General features: G+C 37.1%; 1 long non-coding RNA gene across 2 annotated transcripts; it reads right to left on the reverse strand.

Moving 5' to 3' along the window:
* Nucleotides 1-130: 130 nt before the first annotated feature.
* Nucleotides 131-21,797, reverse strand: LOC125251407. 2 transcript variants are annotated; one of them, XR_007180991.1, is made up of 3 exons: nucleotides 21,670-21,797; nucleotides 18,367-18,486; nucleotides 131-401 (listed from the first exon to the last, which is right to left on the reverse strand). It is a non-coding gene; the product is annotated as an uncharacterized LOC125251407 (long non-coding RNA). The 2 variants fall into 2 exon arrangements; XR_007180990.1 differs by having other exon boundaries at nucleotides 21,661-21,782.
* Between the last annotated feature and the right edge of the window lie 413 nt (nucleotides 21,798-22,210).

A 22,210-nucleotide genomic window follows, 5' to 3' on the forward strand; every position in this document is an offset into this window, starting at 1 on the left:
AACAAGTCCGATCCATGGAGGCAGCACCTCGCAACTTACAAGACTTAAAGGATCTGCTGCTAACATGTTGGTGCTAGATACCACAGCACACCTTCAGGGGTCTAGTGGAGTCCATGCCTCGACGGGTCAGGGCTGTTCTGGCAGCAAAAGGGGGACCAACACAATATTAGGAAGATGGTCATAGTGTATATATATATATATATATATAAATAAATATAACTTTTCAGGAACAAGAACATTTGTTTTACTAACTATTTGTGCCTTTAAAGAAAGTCATGGGCCGCCAAAGTGTACTGCATTCGTGGCATGTGCTTCAAATGAAAGCGAATCAACAGGACGTGCTGACTCCAAACAGAATCAGGATGTACCCAGGTCTTGGCGTAGTGTTTTCTCAATCTGATCTGCAAACAGGAAGAGAAAAACAATAATGGATCATCACAGGTTCTTTTCCAAAAGCTTAGTCATTATACAAGCTGTTGAAATCCACTATGCCAGAACTCCATTAGGTTGCGGCAGCATGGGTAGAAAAATAATCACTTTCTAACCAATAGGAGTCATGCTGATTTACTTTGTTTTTCAATTAATATACAATGGCAGACATATGTGGTTTTGAAGTGATCATCTTCAGTAATACATTAGCCGGGAACAGGCCGCTCTCTCCTTTTCCTGCCTCAAAACCCACAGCAAATCTTCCGGGGTCAGAATCCTATTTCAATGACTTCGACTAGGAGTCACGAAATAAATGACAAGGCATTTCCCACTCGTGCCGCTCTCAACAGAGGATAATAAGAGAGCTGTACCTGCATGCTCACCCTGGAGAACAGCAGGCTTTGATGGTCAGTGGTTTTATAAGATTCGGTGCAGTCACATTCAAAGATAATCACATTTCCTAGAGATGTGTGAATATATCTCCCAGACATATTCACACATTTCTGGGAGATGTGTGAAGATCTCAAGTAGTTGAGAGAATATCTGCTCTCCTGCCACCCTTTGCTGACCCATCGCAAACTTGAGAATCCTCAAAAACCCGAATGAAACAGACAAACACGGTTTGTTTTTTTGTCTAACTGATATCTCCTTCCCCGTAGCCATCTGTGGTTCTCTCTCTCTTTAATGTCATTAAGGGTATTCCTAAAAAGGAGCTGGTGACATTTTAACAGTCATCACAAAGAGGAATGGCTTTCATTAGATCCGATCTTCTCCTTTGAGAGGATTTCATCTGAGCTGCTGCACGGAGCAGAAAACAGCCAGAAATTTACATTGAGGTGAAGCTAGAAGGAAGGCCTCTGGCTTCAGCAGGTCATCAAAAGCTCACTTCTGTTCGAGAGCAGGGGAATCCCGTCATCTATCATAATTGCATTGTTTCTCTTCCCGCCCAGCTCAATCCAGGCCCCGGAGACACGGGTGCTCGCTTATCCCCCGCCTGATATAATGATGCAAAGTCTCTGATCCTGATTCTCTACGCACAACATCGCACTTCAAAGCCTCATTTATGAAAACCAATGCAATCTGCAAAGTCTTTCTATCAAAATGAAAAACACAACAAAAGTGATGCTAGCTCAATCCTTTTGTTCAGCTCATCAGTGCATACTTGCTTTTCCAATGCAAAACTAGGGAAACATTAGAATTATGTGGCAATAACGGATTTGGGAAGTGTTAACTCACAATTTACTTCATACTTGTTTGTTTTGAATTAATTCGCTCAATTCATTTCCAGCTATAATCAGTCTTATTATTATGACAGCTTTAGTACTACTATTAGGATTAGAAATTTACAAGCAGTAGCCTACAAAACAGGATTTTCATACTTCAGTCAACTAATTATATTTAATCACTTCCATATTTGCTCTGTCAAGTATCAGATATTTATTTAAAGGACATTATTTTTTCTGTAAAACAGATAAAATCTGTCAAAATTGCATTTAATCCATTTATTTTCTTTTTTTCATTAGATGCCTCGCTGGATTCTCAAAGGTGCTTCCCTTTAAAGGTCAAGTTGTGTTTCTTCTCTAAGAAATAATTTAACATGCTGTCATTTATCACAGAAACACAGATTATTATAATTACTGCCAAAAAGAATCATTAATCGCACCCCTCCCGCTCACAAAAACACCAAATGGTTTTTAAAATGCTTCAGGTGGAAGATCACATGCCATTTAATGTCACCTGCATTATCACAAAAGAACAATTAAATGAAGTGCTCTCTCCTTTAAAACAGCCCGAGCTGAACCGTATTATCTTTCCTAAAAGGTCTAATTGAACCAACATCAATCTACTGTAGTTTTTCAGCTGATCAATCTTGCTTTTTGCCCGTGTTGGGTAACTGGCAAAAAGTCAGTCCTCTCTCTTCCTGAGATGAGTACAATGAGTAAGAACAAGCTGTTAGTCAGTCCCAACAGGTGTCTGCATGAGCTAACTGTTCATTTTTAAACTGCCATGTGGTTGTAAATGGCTGATTCATTTCAATTACCAGATGAGACTATAGTGGCCCATAATTCTTATTCAATACTCAGTCACTGCACCCATGCAGGTATTGCACTTGTGTATTCATACTGCGAAACGGCAGTATGATCCTTTAGAAAGTGAAATTGATAGCTCGCCATTTTATTCTTGTTTTCAACCAAATGTGTTTGCCCATTTGTGAAGCAATGGCAACAATCATTATATTTGTCTAAATGCATCATTGGTTGCTGGTGAAGGAGACGAGTAGGATGCTGTTGACACCATCATGCTTGTCTGGCTGCCTAGAAAACACTGCACAAATACATTCACTTTAATTAGAGCGATCATTAGGCTGGCAGTCAGTGATACTATGAGGCATGCGGATCAACAGCTTTAACTACAGCTCGTGACAGAAGAGACACAGTGGATAGCCTGTAGATTAACAACGCATAACATTTGATTGTATTAATATTCATTTCTTAGCTTTTTTATTTCTTGTAATATTTGAATATTCCTCTCCATTACTTTTACAGGAAATATGACGAACTATAAAATTAACTCATTTTGAGATACAGCATGAATGACGATCATCAAAAATAAGTACGTTTAAAGGTGCCGTAGAATGGAAAATTGAATTTATCTTGGCATAGTTGAATAACAAGAGTTCAGTACATGGAAATGACATACAGTGAGTCTCAAACACCATTGTTTCCTCCTTCTTATATAAATCTCATTTGTTTAAAAGACCTCCGAAGAACAGGCGAGTCTCAACATAACACCGACTGTTACGTAACAGTTGGGATCATTAATATGTACGCCCCCAATATTTGCATATGCCAGCCCATGTTCAAGGCATTAGACAAGGGCAGCCAGTATTAACGTCTGGATCTGTGCACAGCTGAATCATCAGACTAGGTAAGCAAGCAAGGACAATAGCGAAAAATGGCAGATGGAGCAATAATAACTGACATGATCCATGATTACATGATATATTTAGTGATATTTGTAAATTGTCTTTCTAAATGTTTCGTTAGCATGTTGCTAATGTACTGTTAAATGTGGTTAAAGTGGAGACAAGAGCCGTCGTTATTTTCATTTTTAAACACTTGCAGTTTGTATAATTCATAAACATCTTCATTCTTTATAAATCTCTCCAACAGTGTGTAATGTTAGCTTTAGCCACGGAGCACTATCAAACTCATTTAGAATCAAATGTAAACATCCAAATAAATACCATACTTACGCGATTAGACATGCTGCATGATGAACACTTTGTAAAGATCAATTTTGAGGGTTATATTAGCTGTGTGAACTTTGTTTATGCTGTTTAAGGCAGTTGCGAGCTCGGGGGTGGGGAGCGTGAGCATTTAAAGGGGCCGCAGCCTGAATTGGCGCATATTTAATGATGCCCAAAAATAGGCAGTTAAAAAAATGAATAAAAAAAAAATCTATGGGGTATTTTGAACTGAAACTTCACAGACACATTCAGGGGACACCTTAGACTTATATTACATCTTGTGAAAAGGGGTTCTAGGGCACCTTTAATTGTTTAAATGGACAGTTTACCCCGAAATTTTAATTCTGTCATCAATTACTGACCCTTATGTCATTCCAAATCTGTATGACTAATTTTCTTCTGTGGAAAACAAGAGTTGTATGGACTACTTTTACAATATTTTGTATAGTGCGTTGGTGTGCTTTTGAAGGTTGCGAGCAGTACTTTACCAGAATTTACCAAATGTTGAATAATATGTTGATTTTCCACTCAGGCGATAATTAGTTGAAGCAGTAAAGTAGAAGTTACAGACACTTGACGGCATGATCATTAACAGAATTTACTTACAGCGAGAATCACACTGATCTTCTCCTCTCAGCATCACACTCTGTTATTTAAAATGGAGACTGCATTTGCATTCAAATCATATTTAAACGTAGAGCGTCCTGAATCAATCAGTGATATAAAAAGGAAAAGGAACGTGTTACTAGGTAACAAACTTCCTATAAAATGGTAAAAGATTAAAAGCAACGTTCCAGTATTCATGGAGTCTGAGTGTTTTGCTGTCTTTTTTTGTCTATAGCTCTATTTGTATGGGACTAGTTTTCAGCTGAATTTGTTTCACAAATATACTTTGTGATTTTATTGCTTCTGCACATTTATTCACCTGCGTCTGTAACTAAAACAACAGTTGGTAGTTCAAGCACATCCTCCATATAGTATCAATACCTGTAGTAGTAACCTTAATTAATTACTTTCCTGCAAACACATTATTTAAATGACTATTTACACATCTTATTTCAATGGGTGTCATCATAATTCCATAATAAACACCTTATTTAGAGTAGAGAACCAGTCCCGTCCAAATTAGAACATGAAATCACAAACATCCAGTGTTAATAATTGTAACTTAAATGATGTTTAATAATCTAATTCTGCGCGGATAGCACATTTGACTTTTTGTTTGCTTGCGTATGTGTCTATGTAGTTACATGTGGGTGTATAAATTGGTGTGTCTTACAGAGGCGGTGAGGAAAACAGGCTGTGGTTGTAATGGTCATCCATCAATCACACAGACAGCAGTGGGGTTCAGTCTTTGAACTAGCATCTCTCTCACACACTCTTACATGCTGTGCTGGCCATTACCTGCTTTATAGCGGACACAGCACTGTTTAATAGTTCCCTCACACAGCATTACACAGTACAGAGAGATACCCATATTCGCAGCCTGATCAGAAAACACACACTTAAGATGAGCTTAGATTTTTGTTTAATAATCGTGTCAGCTCCCTCCCACTCCCATCAGTTTAGTAGTGAATATAACTGGATGACTCTTTCTAAATGTGTCAATGTTATTACTGAATTTGGTCAATTCACTGAAAAATGGAAAAACATCAAATCCGATAATCTTCTCATCTTGTCTGTATCAATGAAAGTCACTTTCTATGGAAGTCTGTTTCCATCTCAGCGTAAAAAAAAAAAAAATGTGTGATACAATTTAAAATAAGAAATAAAGTCTCACTGTGATATGGTTGCAAATATGAGAAACAGTCGTAATATGAGACATAAAGTCACATTGTGAAAAATAAAGACGCAATTACGAGAAGCAAGGTAGCAATATGATCGCTATAAAGTCACATTTTGAGATATAATGTCGCAATTGCAAGAAATAAAATTGCAACTGTGAGATATAGTCACATTGTAAGATATAAATTCATGAATTAACATTTGTGACTTATAAAGTCTCGCTTGTGGAAATAAAGCCACAATTTGATATAAAGTCACAATATACAATTGCATAAAGTAAACTGTCGATTGCCAAAAAAATGCAATTTTGAAATATAAAGATGAAATTATGAGGAACAAAGATGCAATTGCGAGATATAAAGTCGCATTCTGACAAATAACGTTGCAATTACAAGAAACAAAGTCACTTTTTATTTTCATGCTGATATAGAAAAACAAAATGATATTGCAGGATCGGATTTACAAAGCAGGCTGATATACTGTACATATATCACATTCTTTGTAACCAACTCACACTACGTAGGGGGTGTTGGCAGTATACTTTATGTGGACTCTGTGCCTCTTGTCACTTGTTATTGTGAATGTGAGAGCCACTTTCTTCTCCTCTTTCTTAGGGAGCTGCTGAGGTGAGTAAGGAGTGGGACTTCAGAGCATACTGTGAGATTTTATGGGTTCTCTGCAGAGGGGTCCCTTGTTGTGTTTCATCAGAAGCCTGCGCTGGCATCTTCCTCTTTATCCTCCTCCTCTCTGCTTTATGATCACCAAAGGAACCTCTCAGCATCTCAGTCTGTCACTAAACAGGTAGAGATCTCCCTGAGCAAGCGTCCCCAGAAATAGCGCCAGCTTTTTATAAATCGCAGAACTTTGGTCACAGAACTTGGTAACACATGCATTGCCTCCTTCGCGTTTTTGAGTATTTTGTATTTCTACGCATAGTTCTTTGGGCAATACGCTTACACGTGATACCTATTTGTGCATTTACAGTGGGATCCAAACATCTTAAGCATATTCAAGATGCCAATTTAATTTATGCAAACTAACCAGAATATGCAAAAACAATCTGCAGATAAAGCAGCGTTTTCATCCTATGTGTTCAAGAAAACAAAAACATCACTTTTGGGGAAATGACAAACAGCCAGAAATAATAAAATTCTTATGATAAATAAATTACTTTTTTTTTTAAAGCACACAGACGATATGAAATTGATCTAACAAACTTAGCCATGTCTCATTTCGAAGGCTTAATGATGTCTAATTTCAGAAAAGAAACCGTTATAAAACTGACCGTTATTCCTTGAAGCCAAAAATAATGCATCCATCCATAAAAAAGTAATCCGCGATGCGTTTTTGTAAGAAAAATATCCATATTTAAAACTTTATAAATTAAAACAACTAGCTTCCGGCAGATGACCGTACGCAGAATGCACAAGTGGACTTGTGCCAAATGAGTAATCCTCTGACACGACGTATGATGCAGGATGTAGGAGTATTGTAACACCTCTCGCGTTACAAACAAATAGGGCTGTGCAACAAATTTACTCTTCCGCCGCAAATCGACTTGCACATTATGCGTACGGTCGTCCACCGGAAGCTAGTTGTTTGAATTTATAAATTTTTTAATATAGATATTTTCCTTACAAAGACATATCGATTCGCTTCAGAAGGCCTTTATTAACCCCCTGGAGTCATATGGATTACTTTTTATGGGTGGATACATTATTTTTGGCTTCAAAATGTGGCACCCCCTTCACAACCATTATAAACCTTGGAGGACTAAGGATATTTTTAAATATATCTCCGATTGTGTTCGTCTGAAAGAAGATAGTCATATACACCTAGGATGACTTGAGGGTGAGTAAATCATGGAATAATTTTCATTTTTTCCCCTTTAAGGCAAAGTCACATGGCTTTTTTGATGCACAATTAGGAACTTATTCTGTAAATATTATTATTTCTAGTTTATGAACATGTCTTCTTACCAAAAAAAGCATCCACTTCAAGTTATCCACACTCATTTTTAATATTTGCATCTAGGTGTTTCCATCAATCATTTTTGAATGCAATATTCCAAAGTTTGCATAAAAGTGCGTGGATGTAATCTAAATAATGTAATGTGGAATATAATCTAAATTAAACACATCAAATAAAGGTTTAGGAGTCTGAAAAATACAAAACAAAAGCATTTTTTCATTGTTTTCCGACTTTTGGATCCCATACTTGAGTGTGCGAGTGAGGTTTCACATTATGTAAACCTAATATGTGCCTGTGTTTGTGAGAGAGAAAGTGTGTGGGTTTGTATACACAAGTGTCTTGGTCTTTTACTAGAATGACTAAGAATCAACAGTGACCTTAAAATCTGATGGATGGCTCGCGCGGCGGCAGAATACAAAGACAGACATGACTCCCCTTTGGCTTAGCTTAAGGTCGCCACCAGTGGCTCTAGTCTGGGTGTAAAAGACAATTCATTTCCAGTAATTTCAGGAGCCCAAGTATCCCTCGTCTCCACCTCGTCATTGCTAAAGACGTCAAGAGGAATTAGAGGGACTGTGAGTTTAATTAATTTCTAGGAAGGGCAGAGAGTGACATTAGGGGAGGTGATAGATCTCTGCTAGATTGACAAAGCCAGATCTTTATTTGGGTCTCCGCCGTATAACCTCATCCAGCTGCATTCTGATATTTGGGAAAAATGTCACAAGATTGTTTTCGACCATCACTGTGTGACAACAGTGAACGACATTTCAAAAATAGATACAGGGAATGAGGCGGTGTAATCTAATGAACCTGTAAAATGGGATTTTGTATTGGAAAGAATCGTCTTATTGTAAGCAGTGCATCGTGCACTGAAGAGAGTGCTGAAAGCTCACAACCTGTTTTGTCTTTCTGCCAGACTTGCCTAAGGCCATTTTGATGTGCCACATTTGGAAACTCCTTAAAATAAATGCGAGGATTCAGCAGAATTTAGCTTTCATGATAGGAAATAATCAGACCATTTTAAAGGAAGCATGTACAAAAGCAGCCGAAGCGTAAGACAGGTTTCACCGAGCCAAGATTCGTATGCCTTGACTATAAATATGCAATACCTCACACACAGGGTCTCTAACACTTTCTGAGAAAACATATGTGAAGAGGGCTCAGTACAAACTTAACACTGACTTTTACATCTATTACAAGCCTTTTCAGAATAGGTGTTTGAACTCTTTCACACTCATTGTATGAGCTGTCTAAATAATTCAAAGTACCTTTAAAGTCAGCATGGAATCAAAAATGACCCTAATTAGTTTGCTAGCACACATTACTAGTCTTGTGGTGAACAATTAATCTGTGCAAATACACAGAATAAAATGAAAAATGGCAAAAGTGATGAACAAAAACAACAACAAAAACAAATGAAAACTACAATAACAAAAAAGACGACCTCAGAGATGTTTCTCTGATATCACAGCCTTCAGCAAACCTCAAAAGTCCAGAAATCCCAGAAGACATTGCCACTGGCACTGGTAAGTGAGAAAGTGCGAAGAATAAGTATCTGTGTGTGTGCAAAGACGTATATGCTGAATATAATTGGATAGTAACAGCCATCGACGGCGGTATACCCCGAACGCAACAAAACTAAAGAAGATGGTGATGCCCACGAGTGAGGCGGTGGCAGGTGCAGTGAAGAACTGCCGATACTGGATCTGGAAGTACCAGAGCACAGACAGCATGAGCACGAACAGAGGCACCATGAGGCTCCCTACGTTGAGCGCCACATATTCGTCTTTGTAATCTTTAGTCAACGTCTGAAAATTTGCTACAAAAAAAAAAACCCTGCCCTCTATTTTTTCCTCATTAAATAATACGTTTCTCTCTGACATACATCACAATTCTGAAGTCGGTCAACTTCCGGTTCACATAGACTTGATCATCTGCTGTGTGGAGCTTTTCTTCAACAGGTTGTGTTCGTTTCTGCACATTGTAATTTGCATGTTACAATCTTAAAGGCTCTTAAAGGATTAATTCACTTCTGAATTAAAATTTCCTGATAATTTACTCACCACCATGTCATTCAAGATGTTCATGTCTTTCTTTCTTCATATGAAAAGAAATTATTGTTTTTAAGAAAACATTCCAGGATTTTTCTCTATATAGTGGACTTCACTGGGGTACAATGGGTTAAAGGTCCAAATTGCAGTTTCAGTGCAGCTTCAAAAAATGCTCTACATGATCCCAGACAAGGAATAAGGGTTTTATCTAATGAAACAATGGGTCATTTTCTAAAAAAAATATATATATATATATATATATATATATATATATATATACTTTTTAACCACAAATGCTTGTCTTGCACTAGCTCTGCGATCCGCCACACATGATGTAATTACGCTAGAAAGGTCATGCGTGACGTAGGTGAAAGTTCATTCAACCCGTTGTACCCCGGTGAAGTCCACTATATGGGGAAAAATCCAGGAATGTTTTCCTCAAAAACCTTAATTTCTTTTCGACTCAAGAAAGAAAGACATGAACATCTTGGATGACATGAGGGTGAGTAAATTATCAGGAAATTTTAATTCTGAAGTGAACTAATCCTTTAAAAGGACAGTTCACCCAATAATTTAAATTCTGTCATCGACTCTTATCGTTCCAAACCTGTATGACTTTAATCTGAAAAACTCAAAGAAATCTCGAAGAACGTTTTGTCTATACAAGTTCCAAAACTTGTATAGACAAAAAAAAAAGGTAGACGTTGATAAATGTACACACATACAAAGTCTACATCAATTATGGCAACACAAACTTCAAATATGATCTAAAGATGAACTTTATTGGTTCCTACACGTCCCATAACGTTTGAGGTTTGTGTCTCCATATTTAATGTAGTCTAGGTATGTGTGCATACAAAGTGATTGTCTCCCTTCATAAAACTTGGAATATACCAGTTAAGTTGTATGGCTTAATTTCACGCTACCTTTATGTCCTTTTTGAAGCTTGAATGGACAAGTACAGCTGAAACGTTCTTCAAATATCTTCTGCAGAAGAAAAAAAGTCATCCGGGTTTGGAACAACACTACGAGTAACCGATGACAGAAACTGCATTTTTGGGAGAACTATCCCTTTAATGACATACTGTCTAAGAGAGCATTTAAAGGATCTATTTCTGTCTCTTACTAATACAAACACTTACATACATCAAACAACTTCATTTGCATCTTACATTTGCCTAATTCATGCATGGATTTTAAGGATTTGTAAGCATCATCACTTCCTTGAAAAGCACTTACTATTTTTACCATCCCTTTTCTTTTCTTACCAGAACAGACATCATTAGCACTCCCGTGGGAATCAACTGCTCCATGAATATTCCGAATGAATGGATCGTCCACCGTACTTATTTACAAATCATCCGGTCTGGATTGGAGCTAAGCAATCATTAGTGTGGATAAGAGTGGGAGGCAGTGCAGGAGAACTGGCCTGCAGCTCTAAAGCTCAGGAGGCTGATGAGGCCAGTGTCAATGCACAAGATCAATAAATGACAGGGATGTATTTAATATCGTTTCTCAGCCCGTCAGCCGTCTTTTCCCCATAGACTGGATCTCTCTGGCAGGAACGTTCCTTTGACTCAATCTCTCATTTCGGCCGCTTTACCCCGTGAGAATGAAGGGGGCGGTAGATTTCAAAGCTAATCCTTTCCTAGAGCTTCGAACCTGCGTGTGTGTGGGAGTATGTCCACTTACAGGGATGGAAAGGTTACTTTTAAAATAGAGGCTACTACATATTAAAGAATATAACGTAAAACATGTCCTTTGTAATGTATTCCATTTGATAACTCAAGGTAAACAATGTAATTAAAATAAACACATAGTTTTTTCACAATTTTGAGTATAAAAATGAAAAATAGGTTAAAAATCTGCCAGTACAGTACAGCACTTTGACTTGTTTTCCTGTGAAATGTGTAAATATACTTAAAACAAGATCAATTTGTTTAAGAAACTGCGATGCCAAGATATTCAAACAAAACATCTTACAGCACTGGTAGATTTTTACACTTATTTTAACTTGGTTATGCTTACAGTAAAACAATCGGCCAGTACAATACACTGTAAACCTGAATGCTCAAAATACTTAATTGGTTTGAGTAGAACAAACTTAAATTGAACAAATTAGTTCAGTTAAATTAACTGCTATTTGGAACTTTCTTTTGCTTTTGAGTTCACAGAACTGATATATTTTAAGTAAACTGAACTTTTATTGTTTTGAGTTGTATGAACTCATTTCTTTTCATTTAAACTAACTTAAGTTTAACTGAAACTGGGCTGGGATTTCTATTTCCCAGCATGCTTTGCCCATGGCACTCGAAAGAAAGAGTAAATGCTAAAATTAAGTGTTTTATAATGTTTGTTTGTGCAAGATTAAAGGCGAGGGAGATTGATTAATGTTTTGTTATGTTGATTTAGAAGAGTTCCTGTTAATGTGGGTTTTTGGAGACTTACCATCACGGTGACAAGTAGCGCATGCGGCTTGGTTTGAGAGCAGGTAAGTTACATGTTTTAAGTTGTTGTACTTATTCATTAAATGCTATACCATGCTATTGTTAACATGTTAGCAAATTAACAAATTGGCATTTTTTGTATTTTTCTTGGGTTTACAGTGAAGTAAATAACTCATTTAATTTGCAAGAACTCAATATAAAAAAGTTAATTAACTATTTTATGTTAATTGCTATCAAAATGTATGAGTTAGTTAGGAGCAATTAACATGCATGAGTACTAAAAACTCAAAACTTGATAGTTCTGCTTACTTAAAATTGGGAACATCATAACTCAAAAAATTTGATGTAACTGATTACCTCAAATTTTTTGATTTAGCCCAACTTATTCTGGTTTACAGTGTAAGACACTAACACAGTACACTTTATGAATCTTATGAAGTGTTGATTCACAAGCATGTTTATCTTGTTTCAATATTTTTTTTTTTAGATCTTTTAATTGGAATATTAGACAAAAATATTTGTAGGAACATGATTTCTGCAGTGTTGTTACAGGTGTATGTAAGGACTACAAATAGCATTTTAGCTTAACATAAAGCTCAGTGTTCACATGTTCACGTTATTACTATTTCTTTTCTACAACTTCTACTGCTCAAAACTTACTTCAGAACCCCACAAGTGAATAAAACAACCTTTTTTCATTGATTTATTATTTATCAGAAAATATACTGTATAATGTGTAGCTTTCTATACAATTAAAGGCTAAATCATTTGATGTTTGATGATTAATTTAATCATAACTAATGAAACTTATTTACTCATATTTTATATTTTAAATGTATTTTCATTATTCCTGAACCCTGTCTACATGCGATTGAAAAAAGAACCCTAAAAACCAAACCATACTCTTTATAACTGCATGTGAAAATGACAGGAGAGAAAGAATCCAACCGTGCAAGAGCGAATCCGTCATGGTCCATGCACACTCCCTGTGATGACTCATCTGCTTGTCCTGCCTGTTATATATGATAGTGAGAAACTTAGTTATGACTGCAGTGAGCCACAGATAGATGCTAGAATGTGTTTTGAAACATTTCCGTAATGGGTTTGATGCTTTCCTGATTGACATTATTACCAACTGCTGTTCAACAATTGAGCTGCATAGCAGCTAACAGAAAAGATGAGATAAGCCTTCTAAATATGTTAAGTCATCTAATTTGCTCCTTTATTGCCTGTCAAAGATAATTACTTAGTCAACATTCAACTTAATCGATGTAAATTGTCTTGCCAATAAAGCGGTAATTGTTTAAAAACACCTTAAAATAACTTCTTCTGCTAAAGTACCCCATTTTAAAGCACTTTACACTCACAGCCGGAGGACAGCAAGTTACCACTCTCTTTATCAGGAGGTCACCATTAATGAGGAGGAAGTGATAACATGTCTCACCCATTTCACACTAACAGTAATTTGCTGGTAAGTCAAATGAGACCACTGTGACTCTCCCTTTCAGAGGGGTTTGAGGGTCAAAATGTGTTTTTTCTGGACTCTTCAATAACTGACAGGGGTGGGGCTGACCCATAAGCAACCAGTGACTGAATGACTGACTGATGGGAAATGAACTGATGACAGATAACGACTCCTCCAGTGACTTCCGAGCCACTGTCAGAACCACTTTGGGATTACGACAGTTCTCACCTCTGTCCCCTGAGGCTGCACTTCTCTGCATGCCGGAGGCAAGAAAATATTAGGGCCGAAGGGTTTGACATTGAGACAGCGCAGGTCTTGGGCCGAGAGGAAAACAACACATCAAAACTTCAGGATCTCCAGACCCTCTCATTAATAATGTTCTCCTATGAGGTACTGAAGGAGAGGACTGTATAGCACCCCCCAAAATTGAGTGAGGTCCAACAAAGTCTGACAATGGTTCTGTTTTTGCCTTTTATTACAGATATAAATTATCTAAGCATTAGAATTTGAGTGAAAAACTGAATTGAAATTTACACATGAACTTTTTGTATAGCATCCACTTGAGCTGACATGAACACCACAGAATTCAGACAGATAGATAATAGATAGATAGTAGGGGTGTAACGATACTCTCATGTCACGATTCGATACATATCATGATACTGAACTCACGATACGATACAATATTATTGCGATTCTCCAAGACATATGGTAAAAGGATAACAAAAAATGTACTGTTGATTAAAATGCTGTGGGAGTGGAACTGAATAGGCTTGGACTTGGTGCTGGTAACCCAATGCACAGGACAATGTTGACACCAGAATAAAAATATTCATAATTCTAACGCTGATTTATTTTAGATGAATATGTTTGCACTCTGTAATAATGTAAATAATGTAGGCCACGTTTTACTGGTAACATAAGACATTTGGCATTATCAGGACCCACAAATATTCCCCCATTGCAATATTATACATTATATTCAACATTATATATAGTAGTATTAAAGCGGAACTCGGTAAGATTTGCAAAGCTCCCCCTACAGGTTCCTTCAGTGAATCACACTGTCGTAAATACTCCGAGCGCAGCTCTGGACTACAACGACTACTACGCTCACCAGCGCAGTAGTTTTGCAAATACAGTACAAGAAATCTCGATGGAGGTGGGTAATTTTCGAAATTGTCTTATAAAGTCATAATATATACATTGTTTTTGAATTACCGTAAAGCATTTTGTCACTCTCGCGTGAACGTGAACATGAGGCGAGATTGTGTCGGGTCGGCGAAGCTCAACTTGCAAGTGCTGTATTCTGGCATAGACGTGCCAGAGGGGGTCACCTCAAACACACCACTACAAGTCAATTAACTATCATAAGGACTTAGAAAACTATTTATGAAGGTAAAAAAGTTACTTAGTTCTGCTTTAACACTAAAATTCTGTAAACTTGAATTTTTTCTCAGATTTGCAGACAAACAAACTTTGTGTCAGCAGTGTCAGCCTTTATATAACCATTTTTTCTTTTTTGTCTGTGAACGATTGGCTGACATCAGAAGAGTACACAAAGAAAACTACAGTACATTAGGATGATGGAAACATTGCTCACATAAAAAGTGCTTATGACATCACACTCCTACATCAAGAAGAGCAATGGTTTCGACAGACTGGAGCATGATGTCAGCTGTTCATTTATTATTTATTCTCAATCCCATCATCTCTTTCCATCCCCTTTTTTTTTTTTTTTTTAAATGCCTTTTGGCTTTTTCTCTCTTTATTTATCACAAATGAGAGACATGCAGATACATGTGAATCATATACTAAGTAGTAAAGACTTTTTTCAAAGAAGGTATGCTTGAAACTAAGTTACCTGCAGTGCTCCAAACAGTTCTCAAGAAGGATTTGGAGGTTTAGGAAAATCTTAGGGCAAATCCCCAGGGGATAAGTGTGTTCTGAGCTACCCTCAAGGGCTCTGTTTCTATTGAGCTTTGATTTGAGTGCAAGTGACTCAGATAAGTTTACATAAAGGCCTTCATAAATAATGTGATTCTCTTCCGTTGTACATCAGAAGTGGCTGTGAGCAATGGACAGTTCATGACATGCAATCGGCACAAAGGGTTCAGCAACATTAGGTTTGAGCCACATTATTTGTGCAATCTATTGTCAAGCTGCTTAATTATTGCTTTTAATATTTAGCTTTGGAATTAATTATTTTGCGACTACACCTTGGTGAAGGGATTTGAGGAAAGCTTTTGTGCTTGTTGTACTTGCACAAAAGACATTTGCGCGTAATTAATTCAGATAAAGAAGGAAAAAAAAAAACGTATCAGACCAAGCGAGTTAGATGTGTTTTTTTTAAAGTCCTATCTTATTCATAATTGTTCTTGGTGACATTCTGTGAAGAATGGTTGATAGACGATTCAACAAGCATTTAATAGCCCTTATATTCCCTCGTCAGACGGATCATTTGACAGCGCAGTCAGCTACCCACCACCCCCCGCCAGCCTCTGCCATTTCTAGGTGTTTCTCTCTACTGGCGGTCTATAGAGAATAATGACTTTACTAGGGGGAGGTTGGATACACTAGCAGCAATATGATGACAACTTCTCCAAGAAAATAATCCTAAGAGGTCTGCATGTCTGTGATTACACAGGCACATATATATGAGGGATTTATTCGGACCCACCCTCCTGTATATTAATATAAATGAATTTAGACAGTTATCATCCTGTGCTAGTCAGATGAGAGCAGTCAGTACACGCTATGGAAGATGAAACCTCTCATTAGCCCAATGTTAGCTGGTAATCACTTTCAGATTCTGAAAAATATAAAAAATGATGACCTCCTTCTTGCGTCACATTTTTAGTGTTATTAATGGAACAGAAGTGGTTATTTTTAAAACCAAATCCTTGAATGAATTCATTGTGATGTAATATTAATACAGGTAGACGGCAAATCGAAATCCGGATCTAGCGAAGACATTTTCTCATTTTTAGCTAGCAAAAAAAATATTAACATGTCATAAAATCTTTTTGGTGGCTCAACATACGTGTTCACATATAAATGTTGCTGTTAATCCCCATATTGAAACTCCAAAGGCTCAGAGATGTTTAGGATGCAGTCTCACAATGATTTCTCAATATAATAACCTATTACTTTACTTGCTGCTCATACGGCATGATCCCTCTCTCGCCCTATTCCTCGTGGCTTCGTAAATGAATTTCGCTCATTAGCAACCCCTTCCCCCTTCACTGAAACTTGCCTTATGAAGAAATGATACATGATAGTCCCAGCGTCTCTGTTTCAGTATTATTCAGTGCTACATCATGTTACTATAGTGATGCAGAAATAGTGTAGTACCTGTGTGTGATGTTACGGATATTCTAATTATAGCATTAGACACATCTAACCATTATGGCATTCGAGAAATAATGTTGATTCTTTTAAAGCAGCGTGGGCAAATTTTGAATGAGCCCCCTAACTGTGTTCGAAAGCAAGAATGAAAGCTTGGAGTCGAAATTCCCATGTTAGGTCTCACATGAAAAACATCAAGCAGATTCAGACGAAGGAGCTGATGTTTCATGGTAATACCACTAGAGTTCACTCTAAATCAAAAGTAAAATGAGGCAGGATACTCATCCAGGAATATAGAAACATAAAGAGGCATAAATCTGTCTTTCTCATACTTTACCAACGCTCTCTGGGAGAAGAATGTTTTGTTTCTAAGAACTGTCTGTTTCCCTGCAGTAATTGGAGCTTCCCCTCAACACTCAAGCGGTAGAACGCCAATTAGACATGCTATTTTGTAGCCCATCAGAACTTTACTGACAACAACATTATTCCTTTCTGGCAGACTGTCGCTAGTTTTCAGGAAAAGACAGATTAGGAGCCAATGTCTGATTTTAACAATTTCGGCGTGATGAAAAATTCTATGAAAACCACACCAGATTAGACCCGTATAGCCGTATTCCTTTTGAGAATCACGTTGGTTCAGTGAAGCGCCAAGTAAGAGTTCATATATGTTGCCTGAGGTCCATTCCAAACGTGACAAATATTCATTATAAGGCATTAATAATTGAATACCCACTCCCACACATGCAGGAACCAACTCCTCACACACAATCTGCAGTGGCACCAGTGCTCTCATTTTATTTGAATCTGAGAAATATTAACTAGAACTGACTTGATCTTTTAGGCTGAAGCTCCAATTATCACCTTGCATGGCACTGAGACGTTTTCATGTCTGCCAATTAAACTTAAGCAACATTTAATTGGATAGAAGAAAAAAGCTTGAAGCAACATTTTTCCACAGTGTGAACATTTATTTGCAGCCTCACACCTGTTTGATAAAAAGATCCAAATTCTAAATCACTGCAGAAAAATTAGTTAATGAATTGAAAGCACTGTTAAGATATCTAAACAACATATTTTTGTTCCAATTCATCAAGGCATCCGTATACTCCAACGGTGACCGTCACCTCTGGCCAGATCTTAAAACAGCTCTTTATATTCTACTCGTTCAAACACTTCTATTTCGTTTTAACAGAGAGCTGTGGTTGTTTTAGACAGCGCGGTAAGGGGAGAGTGTCACCTCTGGACTCCGAAGAGACACTCAATCAGAGACCTGGTGTAGGATGTTTTCAGTCCAATCAACAAAGGACGAAAAGAAGCCCAAAACTCCTGCCTGTTAAGAGGAACTGACAGGCCCAGAGGAGCAAGGGGGAGATCACTGAGCAAGAAAACCGAGAGGCTTATGAGTCAACTTATGACCGAGTCAATTAAGTCCGTGCCCTGACCAACACTGCTGACTTTAATAAACTGCCGAGCGTACGAAATCCAATAACTCATGGGATGAAATGGACATAATTTTGACAGAAAGGTGAGCCTGGGGATGAATAGATTCCACTGGTGTTGCTCCACACAGCTGAAGGTGGGCTGAGATTGCAAACAAATGGTATGAAATAGTTTACTCACTTTAGTCATTATAATAAGACAGGCTCAGGTGGAAAGCTCGATGTTGGAGCGCGTGCTCTCGTTAAGTTGAGGGAAATCCTGTTTCATGAGTCTCTTTTTCCACTTCTAGCAGTCATTGATCTGCAACGGAAGAAAAATACACAAGGTGTAAGCGATTTATTGAAATTGTTCTTAAGAGAATGACATTCACACAATATTACGTTTGCTCTGGTGGGTTTTTTTCTCGCTATTTATTCAAGAACGCTTGAAATATCATAGGATTGCTTTGATTCTCATAAATCACTGCTAAATATTAATTCAAGTAGCACAATGCCAATATTGCAGTATTTTCTTCCTTGGTTATTCATGTTAATCAAAGGAAGAGGAGAAGCAGCATAATTTCCCTTGTTGACAAAGCCCTCATCTAACTCTTTCTCAAAATCATAAGCCACATGACTCATCTCCAAGTAAACAGCCCTTGAGGTGTTGCATTCAGTGGAGGAGAAATAACATCAGGCATTTATCAAAGTAAAAACAATTTCGGATTCGATATGTCATTGCAAGAAATGCGGGTGCCTGGTGATGACCCACTCTGGTTCTTCCTCAGTGGCCTTTATATGACTTGATTCCTGACCTACTGTCACTAGGCCAGATCCACACGGATTGGCTGTCATGGCTTTTGGCTTCCTCCATGACTATTTTATCACCCATTCCTAAATTACTCATGAAGAGTCTTGACTTTTCCACCCAATATTGGTTTACCTTGAATGTTCAAAGAACACAGCTCATTTAAATTGCAGGTTCAAAACAAAACAGAAATGTATTAGAATGCATGGTTCAGTCAAGTGAATGACATACAGGCATAGGATATATCAGCATGATTAGAGGGCAACTCTGGGTATCCAAATCTATCATGGATCACATTTTTTAATAGTACTGTTGCCAGGTTTGTTTTGGCAGCTATAGATAATTAATGAGACCCTACGGCTAGACTTACCAGGCAAAGCCAACTCTTACAGCAATTCTTCTGATTATTTTGAGTAGACACTTTTTGATGTGTGGGCCAAAAATTAACTTTGAGATCTTTAGCAATACAAGACGTGTGTAATACAAGACTCCCTCACTTTAAGCTAAATGAATTGTATTGCATTCATATAGTAAACATAAAGGACCGGTTTCACAGACAGGGCTTAGACTAAACTAGGATTAGGCCTTAGTTCAATTAGGCATTTAAGTAACTTTTATAAACGGTTAATGACGTGACGGGTCTTTTTTTTTTTTTTTTTTGTCCAAAAAGATATGATATCTAAAGTATGTAAGGTAGTACAACTAGATCTCTTTTATTGAGTCCAAAAGGTTGTAATTATATTTTGCTATATATAAAGGTATTTTAAAGATTTTTAAGTGTTAAAAGGTCATTCAGTTTAACCGTCCAAAGGCCAATACAGCCATTTTATTTGTGCTGAAATACAAGGCAAATGTTGTACCACAATAATTAGAAGTTTCCACAAATTCCTTTACTCGATTGGGATGTTCTCTTTTATTCTGGACGGCAAGAGCAGTGACTGTAATATCGAGTGTATTTTGTAGTATTAAACACGTATTTATACCGACTTCATCAGGCTTAGAAAATTCTTCAAAAACAACACAAAGAATGGCCTTCTCAGCTGCCATAGTATCAACACTTGCGTCATCAGAACAGGGTGTTCAACGCTCCACCGTTTCCGTTTAAAAAACGTTTTGTAACGTTTTGTCGGGGCTGAACGCAGCCCTGCAAAGGACCACATGGTCATGAAGCAAAGTAACTAATTCTCTTTTAACTATTTGAAAAATTCATGTTTTCACTTGCTCCCGAAACAACAGGCCATTTGGTACAACCGCTATAAAACATGGAAAATGTTATACTATTTTAAAAACTTTTACTAAATATAAAATGTTTGACTGTCCTTTTGCTAGTTAGCTAGATATTAGCCTGTTAGCATCATTTGTCATCATTATCATCATTCAGTATAACCAAAAGTGTCATTTGGTAAAACTGAAATTTTGGTTAAACCAAATGACTTATTTCGTGACAAATTTTGTCCATATTGTAAAAAATGACAAAAGCAGTGTTAATTGATTATAAAAATCACATAATCTCATTGTTAACACTTAATAAAACTTTTAATTAATTATATCTCCATTATGTTTTTTACACTTTTAATTCACCAATGACCCAAGCGAGCCCTAGAAAAAAAAAACATTACTGTTATGCATCAAGAGACAAAACAATGACAGACATTTTTTTAAGATTTGTCAGTACACGTTTCTTTCAGTTAAAAAAGCTCATGCATTTTAGTCTAGGACTAGCTTAAGCCTTGTCTGTGAAACCAGGAGATAGGGTTTAATTGATCTGTTCAGAGTTCAGACTGTCAATTTTTGTTGTTTTAACCTTTGCTTGACAGATGGTAAAAATGGTGAAGTTTTGACTGAGCATAGCTGACATCAATAACATCAAGAAATTGAAATAATACAATTTAATACAACATTTCTTTACATTTCTATATCTAAACATTAGTGTTTCATGAGAACAACATGATCAATGGATCAGTGCCCTGACTTCTGAACTAGGCAGCTGATTGAGATGCACCCTCAGTTCCTGGAGGGCCACGGCCCTGCAGATGTTATACCTTCAACACGCACCTAACTAATCAAGTCCTTCAGGCTGATGCTTCCTTCACATGCTATCATAATTATCGTAAATACTAGTTTCCTAGTTAAAAACTGGCCATGAACACACTCTCAAGTTGTATTTACCACTGGAATACTGGAGGATCATTGTGATACCATATCATTTTAAAGTTCCTGAGTTGGGTATGTCATAAACTTAAAGATGGTAGAGGGGAGAATGATTGCTGCTGTGACTGGTATTTTTTATTAGTTTTTTTCACAACAGCTATATCGCTGTGTCTTGTCGTTAAAGTAGTGCATATTTACATATACATTTCTGATAGAAATTTCTGATAGCACGTGAAGGCAGCAATATTTGAAAACTGCAGGTAGGTGTGTTAGAGCAGGGTTGGAACTCTGCAGGGTTGCTCTAAAACATTCAAATAAAGCCATTTGAAATTTTAAATTAGATTTATTATTGTAATTTCATGTTTCCCGGTTTGTTTTTAGCATGATTCAGCTCATTCATCAAATTCCTAAACCTATAATTTACATAACAATGAACAGTACTAGCTAGATTAAAGTCTTTTTGGTATACTTCAACATTCTTCTTCAAGTACGTTTCCATTGTAACATTTCCTCTATTCGGCTGTAAAATTAACTTACTTTCCTCACCATCATTCTCGGTTCACTCCAAATGATCTCTCAGCATATTTCGAAATCGGACATGTTGGAAAAAGAAAGTCTGTTCAATAAATCGGTGAGCTGTCGATTCGAGAACCGAGTCCGATTTTCAACGATCCAGTCCGATTCGAGATCGAATCATTTCGATCGATTCACCAAAAAGATTTGAATTAAAAGAACGACGATAGGGCATCGTTATTATAAATGATACAGCGTTTTGATAGTCTGTGGATTTGCCCTAATATTCCTTTCTCATTCGTCTATAACTGCCTTTGCAAGCATTGAGGCATGTTCATAAAAAAACTGTAAGTTAGGCCTATTGGTCGCACTGAATGTACGAGTCAAGATATAGTTAACGCGGAAATGATGTCCTACAGAGCGGCACCTGCTCAACAACACAGCCAGAAACAGCACGAGGTTTGAGAATCTTTCCACGTTTTACTCTTATCATAAGTTTTTCATGTTTATACTGACATTTTCTTCACTTGGTGCCATACTGTCGGTCTATCACACTTATATTACTAACTTTAAA

Source organism: Megalobrama amblycephala, linkage group LG17, assembly GCF_018812025.1.
Source record: "Megalobrama amblycephala isolate DHTTF-2021 linkage group LG17, ASM1881202v1, whole genome shotgun sequence".
Taxonomy (NCBI): domain Eukaryota; kingdom Metazoa; phylum Chordata; class Actinopteri; order Cypriniformes; family Xenocyprididae; genus Megalobrama; species Megalobrama amblycephala.